Source organism: Juglans microcarpa x Juglans regia, chromosome 4D (genome assembly GCF_004785595.1).
Source record: "Juglans microcarpa x Juglans regia isolate MS1-56 chromosome 4D, Jm3101_v1.0, whole genome shotgun sequence".
NCBI lineage: Eukaryota > Viridiplantae > Streptophyta > Magnoliopsida > Fagales > Juglandaceae > Juglans > Juglans microcarpa x Juglans regia.
The window spans coordinates 5,933,696-5,951,215 of record NC_054600.1 but is presented as its reverse complement, the minus strand read 5'-3'; positions in this window follow the sequence as shown (position 1 = coordinate 5,951,215).

Sequence of the window (17,520 nt, the reverse complement as noted above, 5' to 3'; positions counted from 1 at the left end):
CCTGGTAACAATGTTTGCAACGATATACGAGTGCCGGAAATAAGTTTAATTTGCGAAAAAATATTTCCAGCGAATTTTACTCGCCATAAAAGATATTTCTCAAAATAAAAAAAAAAAAAAAATCCACAACATTAATCCTGATGAACAATACCCAAGCTATACTTCATATTAGCGACCCTTGAAATCCTACTTGAGCTCTCTCTCATATATATAAATATGTTGCCATATATATATATATATATGATGTTGATAATCCCAATCCTAGAAACAGAAAATGATCTTCCTAAGCAAAACATACAAAAGAGATCTTTTTGGCAGAACAAATATTTTGGATTGCTATTTTACTTCATCCAGGCAACTTACAATTTTAGAAAACTAAAACTCCCTTAAGAAACAACATTCTCCCTTATTTTTATTAAAAACAAAAAGTTCTCATTGTTCTGAAAATTAACAGAATAAATACAAGAACTTACGACTTGCAACTTCCAATTTCTCAAGAGAACTGTTCAGTTCTGATTGTTCATCCAGGTAACTTACAACTTGCAACTTACAACTTCTCATGAGAACTGAATGTGGCAGCTTCTCATTGCATGGGAGTTTTAAGTGATCTGCATAATCAATATTTAATATATACTTGTGAATTACACTTAGGAGTGTAACCTGTCCGGGTTTGGACAAAATTTAGGACCGAACCGGTATGTACTGATTTTACATTTTTCAAAACCGATTACGCCCTGGTTACCCTCCTAAACCGGTACCTCCAATTTGATCGGTTTTCGGTTCGATTTTCTTGTTTTTTAAAAATGTAAAAAATATATAATAAAGTGTTACTTCTTATGATAAAATGTTATTAATAATTTAATATATATTATGTTTAAAGCATATGACGAATTAAATTTTCATCTTTAAGATTAAATTTTTATTTTATAAATTATAATAACATTATCTTATATATAATTATATTAATAATATATGATCAAACAAATTACAAATGTTCATATTGAAAATTAACATTTTATGTTATAATTTATAAATTATAATATGAAACTATTTCATATATGATGTATAATTATATATATTATATATAACAATTTAATATATAATTAAAACTTATATATATAAATATTTTGTATAATATATAAAATTAATTTTTATATGTATATTTTTTCCAACCAGTCCCGTTTGGTCCAGTCCGGTCCCGGAAACTACAGAACCAAGACCGGACCGGATCCGGCCAGTTTTCATAATGTAGGAATCGGTTTCGGACCGGACCAGTTTTCTGGTTTAAATTTACACCCCTAATTACACTGCATTTCATACCCCTTACAAGAACCTCAAAAACAAAATATAACATTCAATTAAAACTTAAGAATATTACTTAAATGATATTATTTTTTAAAGTGAACAAACTTAACGACGAAAGATTGAGTTTTTTTTTGCAAACTGAACCCACTACACATGGGATATTAAACATCTTACCCTGAGGTGTTTTGCAGAGAAAAATGGTGCTACTTCAATAAAGATAAAGTGATGCGCACAATTCAAAACCTGAAAATATTACATATAGTTTTGAGATACTTTCTTTTTATAAAGTTATTGAGATATTTGTTGAAATCGAAGGGGTGCTACTCTAATAGACATGAAGACATTATAAACACCTAAGTAGAAAATAAAAGAAAAAGATTTTGAAAATTAGGATAGAAGTGTGAGCAAGTTGCTCCATATGCTTATATCTACATATGTAAGTTAGACCTTATAACATCGTAGAATTAGCAAACTATAATCACATTGTAATCTCGCAAGTTAGACCTTATAACCAATAATCTCCAAGAAATTCAAGTCCATGCGAAAGCATTAGTAGTGTATACTGTAAAGGCTTTGTATTGAAGTATTGATTGAGTTTCCAAGACAATAAATTATATAAATGGTTTCCGATTTATATCCTATGGGAGATAAAAGAAATCAATAAAATACAAGAACTCAATCAATATTGAACCTTGGTAATATGGTATTTTCCTCATTCATAGTCCACAAATCCAGATTGAACCAGGTCTTACTTCATTTATGGTCTAGTTTTATAGCCTAAATGTCCAAACAACAGTTACTGGAGTAAACAAAAGACCGAAAACAACATATAGATTTTTGCAACTCACAAAGTTTTAGCAACTAAGCAAGATAATTATTCACACAAATTTCACCCAAGAACATGAAACTGAAGAGAAAGAGAGGGAGAGAACACAAAACCTGTCAACCCAATGCGTGCTTCTTTTACTGTATGTTTCAAAATCTCAACTTTCATAGTTGTTAATCAATTAGAACAAAGGGCAGCTGCAAATGTTATTCTATGGAAGGATATATTTATTTCTTAGCATCCTAAATCAAAATTTTGCTAGAGTATTGGTTTCAATGTTTATTAACATGTATCAACAAAATTACTGCTTAGCATAATTGCATATACAAAATGTGTGATCAACACACATTTTTTTATATAACATTGTACAAAAACAGTTGATCAAAACCAAAACTTTATTGGTACTTGATCAAAGCAACTTAAAATAACTATAGTCAAGGAACAAACCTTAATCTTTGAGCCAACCAAGTTCTTGCCATTATCTGATTCCTAAGACAACAATCACTCAATAAGAAACTGATTTCAAAAGCACAACGGATGCATATAAAGTATGCGGTTTCTTTGCCAAAATTAGAACTAAAATAACTAATTAAGATTGAGCCAAGAAAAACAAAACAATGCCAATAGTAATTAGAACCGGCAACAACGCCAACAGATTTTGAACTTTGCAGAGCTGGAGGGACATCAAAACCCAAAGACCTAACTAACACAAACCAGTTAAACTAGTAGTTGGCAAACCAAAGAAAGCAAGACCTAACATATGATCAAACATTCAAGAGATTACATTGGGGTGCTATTATGCATATATCATTCCAATGATCCATATATGCCAAACAAGTCCACAACTGAAATGCCATTCATTTTAAAAAGGGAGGTATGACAACAATGAATTTATATTCAAATTAAGCACCTTTTATGTGTGAATATTTGTGCCAAAAAGATAGCAACAAAGGTAATGGACGTCTTGCTAATTGATCAAACGCCATGCACACCCAAACCAAAAATGGAAAAGTGCACTATGACTTCAACCATTCATCCAGAAAGACATAATTCTTTTTACAAAAGCTTGCAAAACATAAGCCTTTCTTATATTTTTCCATTGTTAAAACATGCATGTATGTGATCACATACATGTATGATTTTTTTTTTTTCATACATCTATTCTTGATGGTTGAAATCAACCATCAAGAATTCCTGGAAAAAAAAATTGATAGGTAAGAATACCTAAAAAAATTAAACATTTTTTTCACATAAACCAACAGGCATTTACACAACAAATTTCTTTTTGATAGTTAATATTAAAAGGATCCAACTTAATAATATGGGTTTGAGCAACCCCATTTTAACTAAAATAAAATAAAACCCACTTTCATGAACTCTCAGATGTATATCACTAATAACATTCAATAAAGCTCCCAAAACCCCAAATCAATTCTAAATCAGTGTCTAAAAATTGATCCAAATCCATATATATTAAGTTTGTGCTAGTGGCAATGGATCAATTCATGATGACCAGCCTAGTTAATTTATGAAACTATATATTTTAGTGTTTACCACTTAGCTAACACCATTTCATGTGGTATTGCTGATCATGAATTATAGAAAGAAACCATACATATATGATTAGTATCATCCAAAATGAACTCTGTTCTGCTAACTTCCATCAACTCAACATTTCGAATCGACATTCAAGGGAAATGGTATTTAAAAGGTTAGGATAATTAGAGGCTGCTAGACAATGATTTACATCAAGAATTTGAAGATTTTCAGCATCTGCCTTAAAGCGTTGGAGATATCAGATTTCACAGTTTCTCTTTTTAATGAACTTGTTAGTGTATTGGTTGTCATCTACAACATATTAGGATCTTCTACCTCCATATGTAATGCATATACCAATGAATCAATAAAAGGGGTCTAGCCTCCTTGATACCTTTACATGCACATGCCCAAAACATCTAATCTTGTTACAGTGAGAGTGTCTAAACAGTAGCCTCTTCCTGTTACAGTGGGGGCATCATCAACTCTAGTAAAAAACAATTTGTCTAAACAGTTTCAATAGCATTTTTTTTATGCTGAAACAAAAAAGTCACTACTAAGATTACCCCATTTCAAGTCAGTCACTAACAATTTCTTGACTAAAAAATTTTAAATCATTTTTACAAACACATTTTCCATGCTAAGTTTCCTATAACATAATCATAACTTAGTTAAAATATTGAGGCATATAACATCTCATATAGGACTTGAAGGGAAGTGACCACATTCCCATTGCATATAGACTAGAACTGATCCAATGCATATGGCCATGATATTGGTTTACAAATTGGAAAAATAAAGGACAAAATCCAAACTTTGAAAAAATGTACTTCGATACATAAACATATACAAGTTTACAAAAACAGAAGGATTGACATGTCAAACCAAACTTATGAACCAACATGTGATTGACCATCAAGATATTCAAGAAATATATCTCAACATGTTTTGGGAAAAAACATTTACATCATTATTCCCAGCTAGAGTACCAGAGAAATCAGATTCTAATTGAACTTCCAACTACTGCAGCCTCCAACAATACATAAAGTTCAGAAATTATGTAGCTTAACTAATGCATAAATAACACATGACCCCACATTATCATGTACACAATACAACCTATAGAATATAAAATTCCTAAAAGATATTTCAAATACCCATCAAGATGGCCATAAAGGGGAAGGAAAAAATTATTTCAGTCCAACGGTTAAGTATTCACAAACAAGGAGGGAAAAAAAAAACCAATGATTAAAAGAATTGGTAATAAATTATGCTAGCTATTGTAAAGTTTGGATGCAGAAAAACCATTACCAGTACATTGACAACTTCCTCTTCATTAAACTATGTCCCTGTCCAAACCCAAGTGCAAAAAACCCATCGAAATTGATATGTTCAATTAGTTCTCTGTTAGTTTCTCTAAAACAAAAGGCATATATGAACAAAACCTTCTATTTCTATATTTCAAAGTTCTCTAATTCGCAGCAACAGCAACAAAACTAAATTTACTTACTTAAACCCCAACTTAGTTATATGCAACACTTAATCCAAACCAAATTTGAGTCTTTCATCGTCTTATTTTCATTACCAAACGCCGTTTGAGGTATCAAAAGTAAAATCTTGCAATAGTTGTAATTTTTTAAATTTAATTTTCTTAGAAACCAAACAAAGACAATACATTTTTTATGGCAGAATCAAACTGCGGAAAAGATAGAAGCTTTGGGCACCGCAAGCCTCTGCTTTGGAAATCTCTAGATTCTAAAATACAATGGGTTGCGATTTCTGCAGTGTTGTGCCGTAGAGGAAGGCAGCGCACGGTGGGTATAGGAGCTTGAGTGAGATCCGTGAGGGGGAGAGCAGATCGACAGTGAGAGAGAGGGAGAGCTTCGATGGAAGGGTTGGGGACCTTTGGGGGGGTAGCTACGCCAATAGCTAGAGGTGGTGTTGCGGCTGCGGACGCAACGGCACTGGGAATCCGAGGGAGAAAGGGATTCGAGAGAGAATAGCAAGGGAGATCTGCAGGAGAGAGAGAAGCCGCGAAGGAGGGACTTGGCTGGGTTGGTCGGCGACTGTGGAGGTGGACGGTGACGGTGGGCCAACGGGGGAGGCATGAAGAGTAAGGATTTGGGGAGAAGAGGGATTGGGGGGAGACTAAAGGGGCGGAGGAGACGCTGGAGGGAATTTAAGTAACAGAGGGAAAATGCGAGGGATTTAAATTTTATTAGTTTTTTCGGCTCTTTTGATTCGCCGGCACTAGTATAAATTGGCCAAATATGATTTTTACAGCAATAATATTTGCTGCAAAAAGAATCTATTGTAGCGATTATAAAATTCAACGGAAATAATAAGCCGCTACAGTTACAATATTTTGTTGTGACGAAAACAATCGTTGCAATAGGTATAAAATTCGTCACACAAAAAATAAACAGTAAATCTCCCTCAGCATTTCCAACTTTTGCTATGGAATTCAGCGGCAACTTAGAAATCGCTGCAAATAATGACTTTTTGTGGCATTTTTTTTACGGCAATCTTAAAATTGCTAGAAATAACCTATTTTCTTCTAGTGTCAATAAGTTTTCAAGAAAAAATAAATGTAAAATGGGTTTGCTAAGTCATTAGAAAATTAGGAAGGACATGAAGTGTTTGAGGAAAAGTCTGAAACAACACAGATTCAGTAATGCCTTGGAATACTCATCCTTTTCTATTTACTGAAATCATATTACAACAGACTATTTATAAAGAATACATATAACAAACTTGATCCCTTGCCAATGATACTGATGAGGGAAATGCATATACTGGCAAACCTTGTTAACTATAAAGGATATATCGGGATGAGTGAAGGAAAAATATTGAAGACTCCCAACTATACTTTGATATGGTTGTGGGTCTTCAAAAGTGGATCCATCAAGAGCTATAAGTCTAACAAAAGTGGTCATTGGGGTGGACACAAATTTGGACTTATGCACATTTGTGCCAAAAAGAAGTTCAGCTATATACTTTGATTGAGAAAGAAAAAGACCCGATGATATACGATGAACTTAAACCCTTAGAAAGTAATGTAACTCTCCTAAATTTTTAACTGGAAAAAATAAACTCAAGGAAGCTATAAAATCATAAATTAAAAAAGAACCGGAACCAGCGACAATTATGTCATCAACATATATCAAAATATAAAGACAATCAGACTTGTTATTAAGGGTGTAACCGGTCTGGTTCGGTCCGGTTTTGGACAAAATCTAGAACCGAACCGGTATGTACCGGTTTTAAATCTTTCAAAATCAATTATGCCCTGGTTACCCACCTAAACCGGTACTTCTGGTTTTACCAGTTTCCAGTCCGGTTCGGTTCGATTTTTTGATTTTTTTAAAATGTAAAAAACATATAATAAAATGTTACTTCTTATGATAAAATGTTAGAATAATTTAATATATATATTATGTTTAAAACATATGATCAATTAAATTTTTATCTTTAAGATTAAACTTCTATTTTATAAATTATAATAACATTATCTTATATATAATTATATTAATAACATATGATCAAACAAATTACAAATGTTCATATTTAAAGTTAACATTTTATGTTATAATTTATAAATTAAAATAGTTATATATCATATATAAAATTTAATATATAATTATATATTATATATAAAACTTATATATATATAAATATTTTGTATAATATATAAAATTAATTTATATATATTTTTTTCCAATCGGTCCAGTCCCGTCCTAGAAACTACGGAACCAAAACTAAACTGGATTCAGTCGGTTTTCATAATATAGGAACCGGTCTCGGACCATACCGGTTCAAAACCGGACCAACCGGTCCGATCCGGACCGATTTTCCGATTTAAATTTACACCCTTACTTGTTATGCAAAATAAACATATAGCTATATGAGCGTGAACCATGAAAACCTAATTCTAAAAATTTATCAGTAAGCTTTCCAAACCAGGTCCATTGGGCCCGTTTTAATCCATAGAAGGATTTTCGCAACTTACACACATGGTGCTGATGATCTGGATTGATGAATCTAGGTGGCTGTTTCATAAAAACAGCTTCCTCAAGGTCTCCATGGGGGAATGCATTCTGCATGTCTAATTGATCAAGAGGCCAATTGGATGATACTGCAAGAGAAAGAAGAAGAGACACGGTTACGGGTTTTACAACCGAACTGAAAGTTTTAGAGAAATCTACCCCTGGCTGCTGATGGAAGCCCTTGGCCACAAGCCGTGCTTTACGGCATTCCAAGGTTCCATCAGCACGCCTCTTGGTCTTCAAGATCCATTTGGAACCCAGTATATTAAGATCAGAGGCAGGTGGGACAAGCTCCCAAGTTTGACTTCGAATTAATGCTTGAAATTCAATCTACATAGCAGACCTCCATTCGGGATACTTTAAGACTTTAGAAAACAAGGAAGGCTGTTCAAGAATAACACTCGAAGAGGAGAAAGAAGGGGTAATCGTGGTGGTCAAAGAAGCAAAGGGCTGCGCTGGGGGCCAAGGGATTGTACCGTCGATGCATTTTTTGGGACAGTGGGTATTAACACAGGAACAAGTGACCATGGGATGACGGGGTGGTAAGACAGAAGGTGGATAAGATGAGGCGATATCTGGTGAAGTAGAGAGCAGTGTGAGCTCAGAGCTAGGGTTTGAGGAATCGGGAAAGACGTTGGGTGAGTAGGGGGAATTAGGGTTCTGAGGGTGAGAAGAGGCAGTTAAGGGCCTGGGTTGATGTTGGTCGTGACAATATCAGATTGTGGGCTTGTGATGGGGAGTTGAGAATGAAAAGGTGAGAGTGGGATTGTGGTGTCATGGAGAAGGACAATAGATTGGGCTGTGGGCCATGGACTCACGGTATGAGATGAGGTAGTAGTTGTGGAAATATCAGAGTTGGGCTATTGTGCAAAGGGGAAAATGGATTCATTGAATACCACATCACGTGAGACATAGGTATGGCCCATGGGAATGTGAAGGCAAAGATACCCCTTGTGATATGGACTATAGCCCATGAAAGCACACATTTTGGATCGTAAATCAAGTTTTTGTTGATTGAATTGCCGCAAATTGAGCCAACATGAGGACCTAAAAACATGAAGAGATAAATAATCAGGTGAACGGCCCATCAACATTTCATAAGGAGATTTGTGGTTAAGTATAGGAGTGGGCATTCGGTTGATAAGGAATTTGATAGTTTGGAATCCTTCAGCCCAATATTTTCGGGGCATGGATGTATGGGAGAGTAGAGAGAGGCCCGTTTCCACAATGTGCCCGTGGCGTCTCTCCACACTCCCATTTTGTTTATGGGAGTAGGGACAAGTGACCCTATGAATAATTCCATGTGACTTGAAAATAGCATTGAGAGGATGGAATTCTCTGCCCCAATCTGTTTGTATGGTGATGACGTTTTGAAAAAAAAAAAACATTCTTAACATATTGAAGACAAGTAACAATAATGAAGGACACATTAGATTTGGATTGTAGCAGAAAAAATCACAAATATTTAGAATAATCATTAAGGATAGAGAAGAAAAATCGATTGGATTTACTAGATAAAATCAAGACAGGGCCCCATACATCACCAAACAGTAAATTAGAAGGCCTAGTTGACTGTGTAGGAGAGGGGGGATGGGCCAAGGCATGGGCCTTGGCTGAGATACACGATGAACATAAAATTAGCCCACGGTCAGAGGTGGGAAGATTGAACTTTTGAAGAGTGTATGTGGTGACTTGGGAAGAAGGGTATCCTAGCCTAGAGTGTCATTGCTACACAGAAGTTCTTCAGCTCAAGAAGGCTTGCGGTGAAGGAGAAATGAAGGTAGACGAAGGAGTTGGAGATGACAAAACATAGAGACCTTCCTCGACATTACCCTTGAGAAGCACCGCCTAAGAAGCCAAATTCTTCACAAAAAAAAAAAAAAAAATTGAATGAAATTCAAAGAAAACTCGATTATCAACACAAAACGGTCTAACAGATAATAGATTCCTAGAAATTGACGGAACATGAAGAAGATTTCGTAAAAAGAATTTGCTAGTGGAAGAGTTTAGTTGGGCAGCGCCAACAAGCTAGATGGGTAGGGAAGAACCGTCTTCGATGCTCACTTGGTCGGAGCATTGATACAGGATAGAGTCCAGGTTGAGGGAGGCAAGATCGGCAGTGCAATGGTGGGTGGCAGCCGAGTAAGAAAACTAGCTGGAGGTTGCTTGAGTGTGAAGTGGAAGCGTCATGAAGTTGGCTGCAACAGATTGTGGGGCAAAGGCCCGGTAGGCCTGATTGTACTGATGATGTCTTGCCTTATGACACACTTGACAAAGTGGACGTGTCTTAGCACAGTGTTGGAAATAAATTTGAGATGAACCTGAGCCGCACCCCCATTGAAGTTGTGACACCAATTGCCGCGGTCTCTACGTCCACCACGAAATGGAGAGAAACTTCCTCTGTTGGAAGTATTGGGTCCTGTATGAAATCTAGAAGAAGTTGTATTAGCAGAAAAAAGAGTACCTAAAAGCAATGACTGAGTCTGGTGAGCCAGACGAGATTCATGATTGATGAGAAAACTATATATTTGGTGGGGTGAGAGAGGATCGGGTCTAGTGGTTAATGAAGTCATAAGTGATTCATATTTTGTCCTGAGGCCTGCAAGAAGATATATTTGATTAGTCAAGGTGTGACTTGCAACACTTAAGGATGATGAAAGTTTTTTGGCTTTGTTATAGTAATCAGTGATTGATTCCAATCATTTTTGAAAAGTGGTAAGCTGATATTGTGCTTGAATGACATGGGCATTTGACTTGGTTAAAAAAAGATTTTCAAGAGTAGTCTAGATTTCATGAGAGGTATTACAGTCTAGAACTTGTGTTAGGACAGAATCGGATAGAGAAGAGTCAACGATGGAGATAAGGAGTTGATCCTGGACAACCCATTTAGCATGAGCAAGGTTCAAATTACCATCAAGGAAGGTTGTGGGAGACGGAATAGAACCATCAACATAGCCAAAAAGTTGATGGCCTTTCAAAAAGGGAACAAGTTGTGCTTCCCAGAGTAAGAAGTTATCGACAGTAAGTTTGATATTTATAAAGTTTGTGGAAGAAGAGATAATGAAAGGAGGGATGGGTGGAGAGGTGGGTTTTTCTGAGTTGGCTATAGGATTTGTAAAGTGATGCTAGTCACAGGCTCTTGATACTATTCTAAGTTATTAAAAAATTAAGAAGGACATGAAATGTTTGAGGAAAAGTCTAAAACAACACAGATTCATTAATGCCTTTGAATACTCATCCTTTTCTATTTACTGAAATCATATTACAACAGACTATTTATAGAGAATACATATAACAAACTTGATAGGGTTGTAGTGTGTTGCACTAATTCTGTCAAGTGAGTTGAAGAGCCTTGAATTGAGTGAGGAGCAAGTCCTTGTGATGTTGCAACTGAGTGAGGTGCCATAATAGGGTTGAAAAATAGAAAGATAAATAACATCTACAATATGCTTTGTAAACCAGTGAACAAAGAAAATAATAAATATATTGTAGAAAAAGAGAACCTAGTATTGAGTTGCGCTATGATAGATGCTTTTTTAAAATAGAGTTCTCTTGCCTCCAAATTAAAATATACACATCTTGACGGTCTCTATCTACTTGCCATATGCAACAATGTAAATTCACTTTATGTTACAATCATTTGCTTCTAATAGTAATGAAACTCACTCAAAAGCTTCAAATACTATTTTGATCGCTTCAATTTCCTTGCATTCATTCGCACAACTAACAGTACACCACTTCATGAGATTACGACCTTGTTTGGTTACACAGATGAGATGAGAAATCTGTAAATAGTAGTGAAATAATTTGTGAATAGTAATGAAATAGTTTGAGTTAATATGCTTTATGGAGTTTTGAAAAATGAGAGAGAAAAAATTAAATAAAAGAAGGTTAAAATATAATTTTTTAATATAATTTTTGTTTTGTGATTTGAAAAAGTTGAATTATTTTTTGTGTTTTGTGTGAAAATTTGAAAAAGTTGTATTGATTAGATGAAAATGTTAAAAATTTGAAAATGTTTATGTTTGAATGGTGTTTAAATGTCGAGATGAAATAAAATGAGATGAGATAATTTGAAATGTTTATGAAACCAAATCACACCGAATCCACCATGTCTGGTGTTTTTGGCCTTGCATTAATGTTATTTGCCATATAATATTCATATTTTGTTGCAAAAATTAATCCAAAATACATATCCTAAATCTAAGAAGTTATTGATATTTGTTTATTTATTTTCCAATATTAACCATACAATGTCTATGTGATCGTTATAATTTTATCATGTCACCAACGATTTGAATTTTATAATGCGAATTTTGTTGATCTCTATTATGTGTTCTCTAGTGCCTTTCTATTTTTTTTTTTTTTTGTCTGAAAATAATATAAATCAATGATTCATATATATATATATATATATATATATATATAATATTGCTAGTTTATTTCACTCTTATGTAGATCTAAACATATTTTTATTAGGTTTTTCGTAGGATTCTCGTCGAATAACATAAAACAATGTCTCATCGATTTTCTGCTCTGTAATTATTTTAGTAAGGTGCCATTGATGTGTAGACACCATAAGTACAACCATCTTTGTGAGAGCAAAGCATGAGCCATTCAACAAATTGGGGACCATCGGGGTCCAAATACGAACCAATTAACGTATAATAAGATGAAATGTGATGCATACAGCTCGCTTATAACGCTCCAATGAAAGATCTAAACCAAATGACCTATACTCTAAAAAGACTAGTTAATTATACAATTGGAGTCTTATTGGAGCATTTAAAGAGCAATAACTTCTCATTACCAAACAATGTGCATGAAATCCCATACACTACTAACCGTTATCACTTATCAGGATAAAGTATCACAATCTATTTGCGTTATACTCCTGACTTCCTTGTCGAGCTAATTTATCATAGGTGGTATGCCTCAAGTCCGACATTTCTAGCTGGAATAAATTTTGATACAATTTCAACACCTACCAAGGTGCCTCTTACCCCCAGTTTTTCTTAATTGAAACATATCATCCTAGCCATTCTCTCCCACGCCGTGAAGCTCTACCTAGGCACTGCCGCCCCTCCTCCATGGTGTACCGAGGTTGTACCACACAGACTAGCGACCGCAAGGCCACTGTCAGGGCTAGTAAGCCTTTGCACCATAACTCCGCGTTGCACCACGAAGATGAGCACCACCACGTAGCCAAGCTAAGTTCTTCTTGGTGAATCTCTATCTCTAACTCTTGGTATCTGTCTCCCTCCCTGGCTTGGGTTACATGCTATGTAATTTTTATGGGTTTGAGTTGTAGGTTTTATGGGTTTGATGGGGTATATGGATTTATGAGAGTTTGTGCCCATGAATGTTAGACTAAATTGAGGATAATTGACGGGATATCGTGAAGTTGAAATTGGATTCATGAATACAAGGTTTACGGTTTTAACGTCAATATTACAGAGTTAATGTGATTTTAAGGTTATGATGGTTTTAGGATTTATGAAAAACCAAGTCATTATTATGTATGTATGATTGGAAATTGATGCAAGTTACATGTCTATTTTATAGGTGACTATTGATATTCAATTGATACTGTTGTGAGGAAATTCAGAGATGTTAAAAGTTCAAGTAAACTGTACTTTAGACTTTGCCTGAAAACTGGCTAAGGTTGATTTTATGAAAAACTTGCATATTTTATTATGAAAAAAACCCCAGTCATTTTCCGCACGATCCTTTGTATTTGAATAAGGAAATGAAATAATTTTCAGTCATCACTGGCCAAGACATGAGTAGTTTTGGTACTCTGTTATGATATGATGTCGTATTTGAAAACCTGCTAGCGTGACATCTTGTTTCTGCTTTTGTCTCGAACTTACAACGGATGTAAAAATGTGGCCTCTGTTACTATATTGGTAACAACGTTTTTGGTTGAGTGCACCCACTTTGGAGACAAAATGACTTTCTGAGTGGTATTTTCAATTCGACGCGCCGAGTTTAAAAGGGGAGATTATACTTCTATTTCTACTCGGATTGGCCGTCGGGGATAGTACAAACCAGGGTTAAACATAGCATTTGTTATGTTGCTATTTAGGTTATGCTTATACCAAATGTTTTTTGTCTATATTATTATAATAAATAAATGTTGATGGAATATCGCTCTGTTATTTTTTAAATTTTATTTTGTTTTGTATTATGTAACTAGTTCATCAAGTTTACACACTAGTATAAGTTCGCTACTTACTATGGTGGTAGACTTATCCCTATATCTCCAGCATTTTTTTTCCAGTTGATGTTAATGGTTGTGACAGATAGAATCGTTGGTATGTGACAGGATTTAAAAAAAAGGGTGAGATAACTCATATAAGTGACAGCTGATATAAGTGGATTGGTGAGATTTTAGAGAACATGTAATAGTGTTGAGTACCAAAACTAATCTAACTATTATGACAACCTATAATTATTATATGACTCATATAAGGAATTTTTGTTAAGATGCTTATTTTTTAGGATTATTGTATCTAACTTTTATATTTCATGGATTTTAAATTAAAAAGGTTCAACCAGTTAGAGGGCGTGACAACTACACAATATTATTGATAGTTGGACCACTGATAAAGTAAGTTCATTCAATCATTCGGATGCTCCATACCTTTTTTGGTTTTGGATTTATTAATGTATACAAATCTCAAAAGTGTCACTCGACAACTATTCAATATAGAAAAATGTTATTTTGCCCACTTAACTTCCCTTCTCATTTTAACACCTCATACTTTATAATATAACTGTAATCCGGTAGGCTTATTGCCACCCTTGGCGGAAGATCAATAGCACTAATTGGGGCATGATCGTTGAGTGATTAGACAAACAAGAGAAAGGGTTAGTGGTTTACATAGCATTTGGATGGTATTAATTTCAAATTTAATTGTTTCGATACATAAGGCTACGTCTACATCAGCTGCAATATGACTTCATGTGTATTGGATCCACCATTGCCATTTGGCATTGGTTTGTATAATTTGTGCCTTAATTATTTTTTGTATTTATTTAAATTTTGATAATTCTAATTATTTTTCTTGTATTTGTTTAGCTTTTATAATCTGATCTCATTCTCATCTTGACCTCAATCAAATCTTGGTTAGTACTTTTAAAATTTATAATTTTTATATATCTATTTTATGTTTGTATTTATGATCTTTGTTTCTTATTTGTAAATCTAATTTGTTTCCCTATTAATGTTTCATGATTTATGATCTCATAGTATCACAACACATCTCACTGACTTTTCCACCATTGTGACCACTGACCACCCCAAATTTCAATGTCAAAGTCAATTCCAAAATTTGTAATAATAATATTATTATTCAACTAAATTATTTGACAATTTGTAATACTTTTTAGATTAATTTGTAATAGTTTAAATTTAATTTGTGTTATTGTAATAACCTACTTAGGATTATTAGTTATGACTTAGGAGTATACAGACTGTTAATTTGTATTATTGTAATACCCTAATTTTTTTCTAGTTTGTATTTTCGAAACTTCTAAGCCTGAAATGATTCAAAAATAGTTTCTAGGCCATTTTTCGGCCCAGTATATGTGTTTCTGTCCTTTTCGGCCCAGTGTATGTGTTTCTGCCCATTTTTCGGCCCAATATATGAGTTTCTGCACTTTTAAACTCGGTACGTTTGGATGATAAACTCATATTAATTCATCTCAACTCATCATTACAACTTTTTAAAATCTCTACACAAAATATAATAAACAATTCAGCTTTTTCAAATTCTAAAATAATAATAATACTAAAAAATAATTTTCTAAAAATATTTTATCATCTCAACTCAACTCAGTTCAACATCCAAACGCAGCCTAAATCCTCATATGCTAAGTGATGGCTTCCAAACTATTACTCCCAAGTACAAAAGTGAACCAGTTGTAATACAAGGTAGCACCTAAGGTCATCTCCATAGGGACAAGAGGAGTTACAGCCAATTAACAGTATGAAATTGAAAAGATTCAGATTTGATAAGTGTGCATGATATGTCACTTGGAAACAGATTTTGTATGAAAATAAGTAAACAAATCAGGAAATGTTATATTCACAAAGGAGGATATGTTGCTATTGACATATATGGTTGATTTTCTAGAGTGCCTTGGTTTTGAATATTTTTGGAAAAGGAAATAGACTAAATCAGAATAATTCAAATTTCAATAAAATAAACTATTCGACTTATGACAACCAACTGAAATTTAAACTTCACCCTAATGTAAAAGAAAATTAAAAGGATAATAAAGTAATTAGGAATTTTGTAAAAACAGTCTGTCTATCACCTGGGTTACGATTTTAGACTTTCTTTTAACTCCACATATCACCAAGATTTCTAGATACTACTCTCCTTTTATTAATCCAATAAAGGTATTAACAAAATGTAATTTGAAGAACATAAACTCAGAGATCATGTGCCAAGGCTTTAAAAGAATCTATCACTAATCATCAACCAATTTTTACTTTAACACTTGGGTGAGAGACACCTCGATTGATTTAAGGTTTTGCTGTGCCTAGTGTCAACAACAGAACAGGAATAAGAACGAGAGTATCCAACAGAAACTCATTCTCAGATACTTGATTTCAGATATAGTCAAATATATAAATCAAGATCTATAGAAATCCAACACTCATAAGGAGCAAAGGAAAGTTTTATCACAACCCAGGCTACAGATTTAGCCTAAATTTACCATCATCAACATCAAATCTCACCAAAATGAAAAACCATAATATTTCTCGAAAACCTCTGGAATGTAAAAACAGAAAATGAAAATTGTAAGCTAACTCACTCCCTTTCTCTGGCATTTTTCTTTTCCTTTATACCAATTTCCAGCTGCTATTTCTCTCTCTTGGCCACGGAATCTCCATTCTCCGTTGCTCCCATAACTGCTTTGTTTTTTCCTCCTTTCTTTTCTTTCTTTTCTTTTCTTTCTTTCTCCTGCTTTTCGTAACCCTCTAGACTCTTCTATTCTTCTCCTATTAGAAGACGTGGGCCTCATCCTTGGTGTGAGTAAGTTTGAGGCAAACATGGGCCTCATTCTTGCTTTTCTATGTTATGCATAAAGTAAGTTTTATTGCAAATGTGAGCCCCAACCTACAATACACACAATAAGAATTAAAAACTTAGCCCAAGTCTATTTTTTTTGTGTAATCAGTCTTTACATATGCCAATAGTCCCATTGATTATGCATTATTAATTAAATACTCTTTTTGCAAATGAAACTTATTTAATCAAGTGTAATAAGAGTATTTAAAATAGCATTATTTCCTTTTTATCACACCCCCCAACTGAATTTTTGCTAGTCTCTAGCAAACAAAATGACTAGCATTGTCTAGAAGAGATTACCAACTATTTATTCCTCTAACTTCAAAGACTCATGCCACGGAGTAAAACTCATTGAGTTTAAGAACATTGCAAATAAATTGATCAGAAATTTAGTGCCAACAAAAAGGTTTATACACTGTTTAGAAAATCAACCAAAAGGGATAAGCACAATAAAGTATTGCTTCTTTCAGTGCATGGGGCTAAGGTCAGAATTCAAGAATCGACTACCAAAAGACATTAGAAGTTTTAATCACAATAGAAGATCTGAGATGACCACATGGTCTTACTCTAATTCAAAATCATTGTACTGTTGACTTTCACGCTATTACACTTTAAAAGGCACATCTTCTTGTGGAGGGTCCCAGTAATAGGCAGCCTTTTCCAATACATAAGATTTTTTTTTTTTTTTTGGTTTCTTCTTCTTGATCCCTGGCTTGTCCAT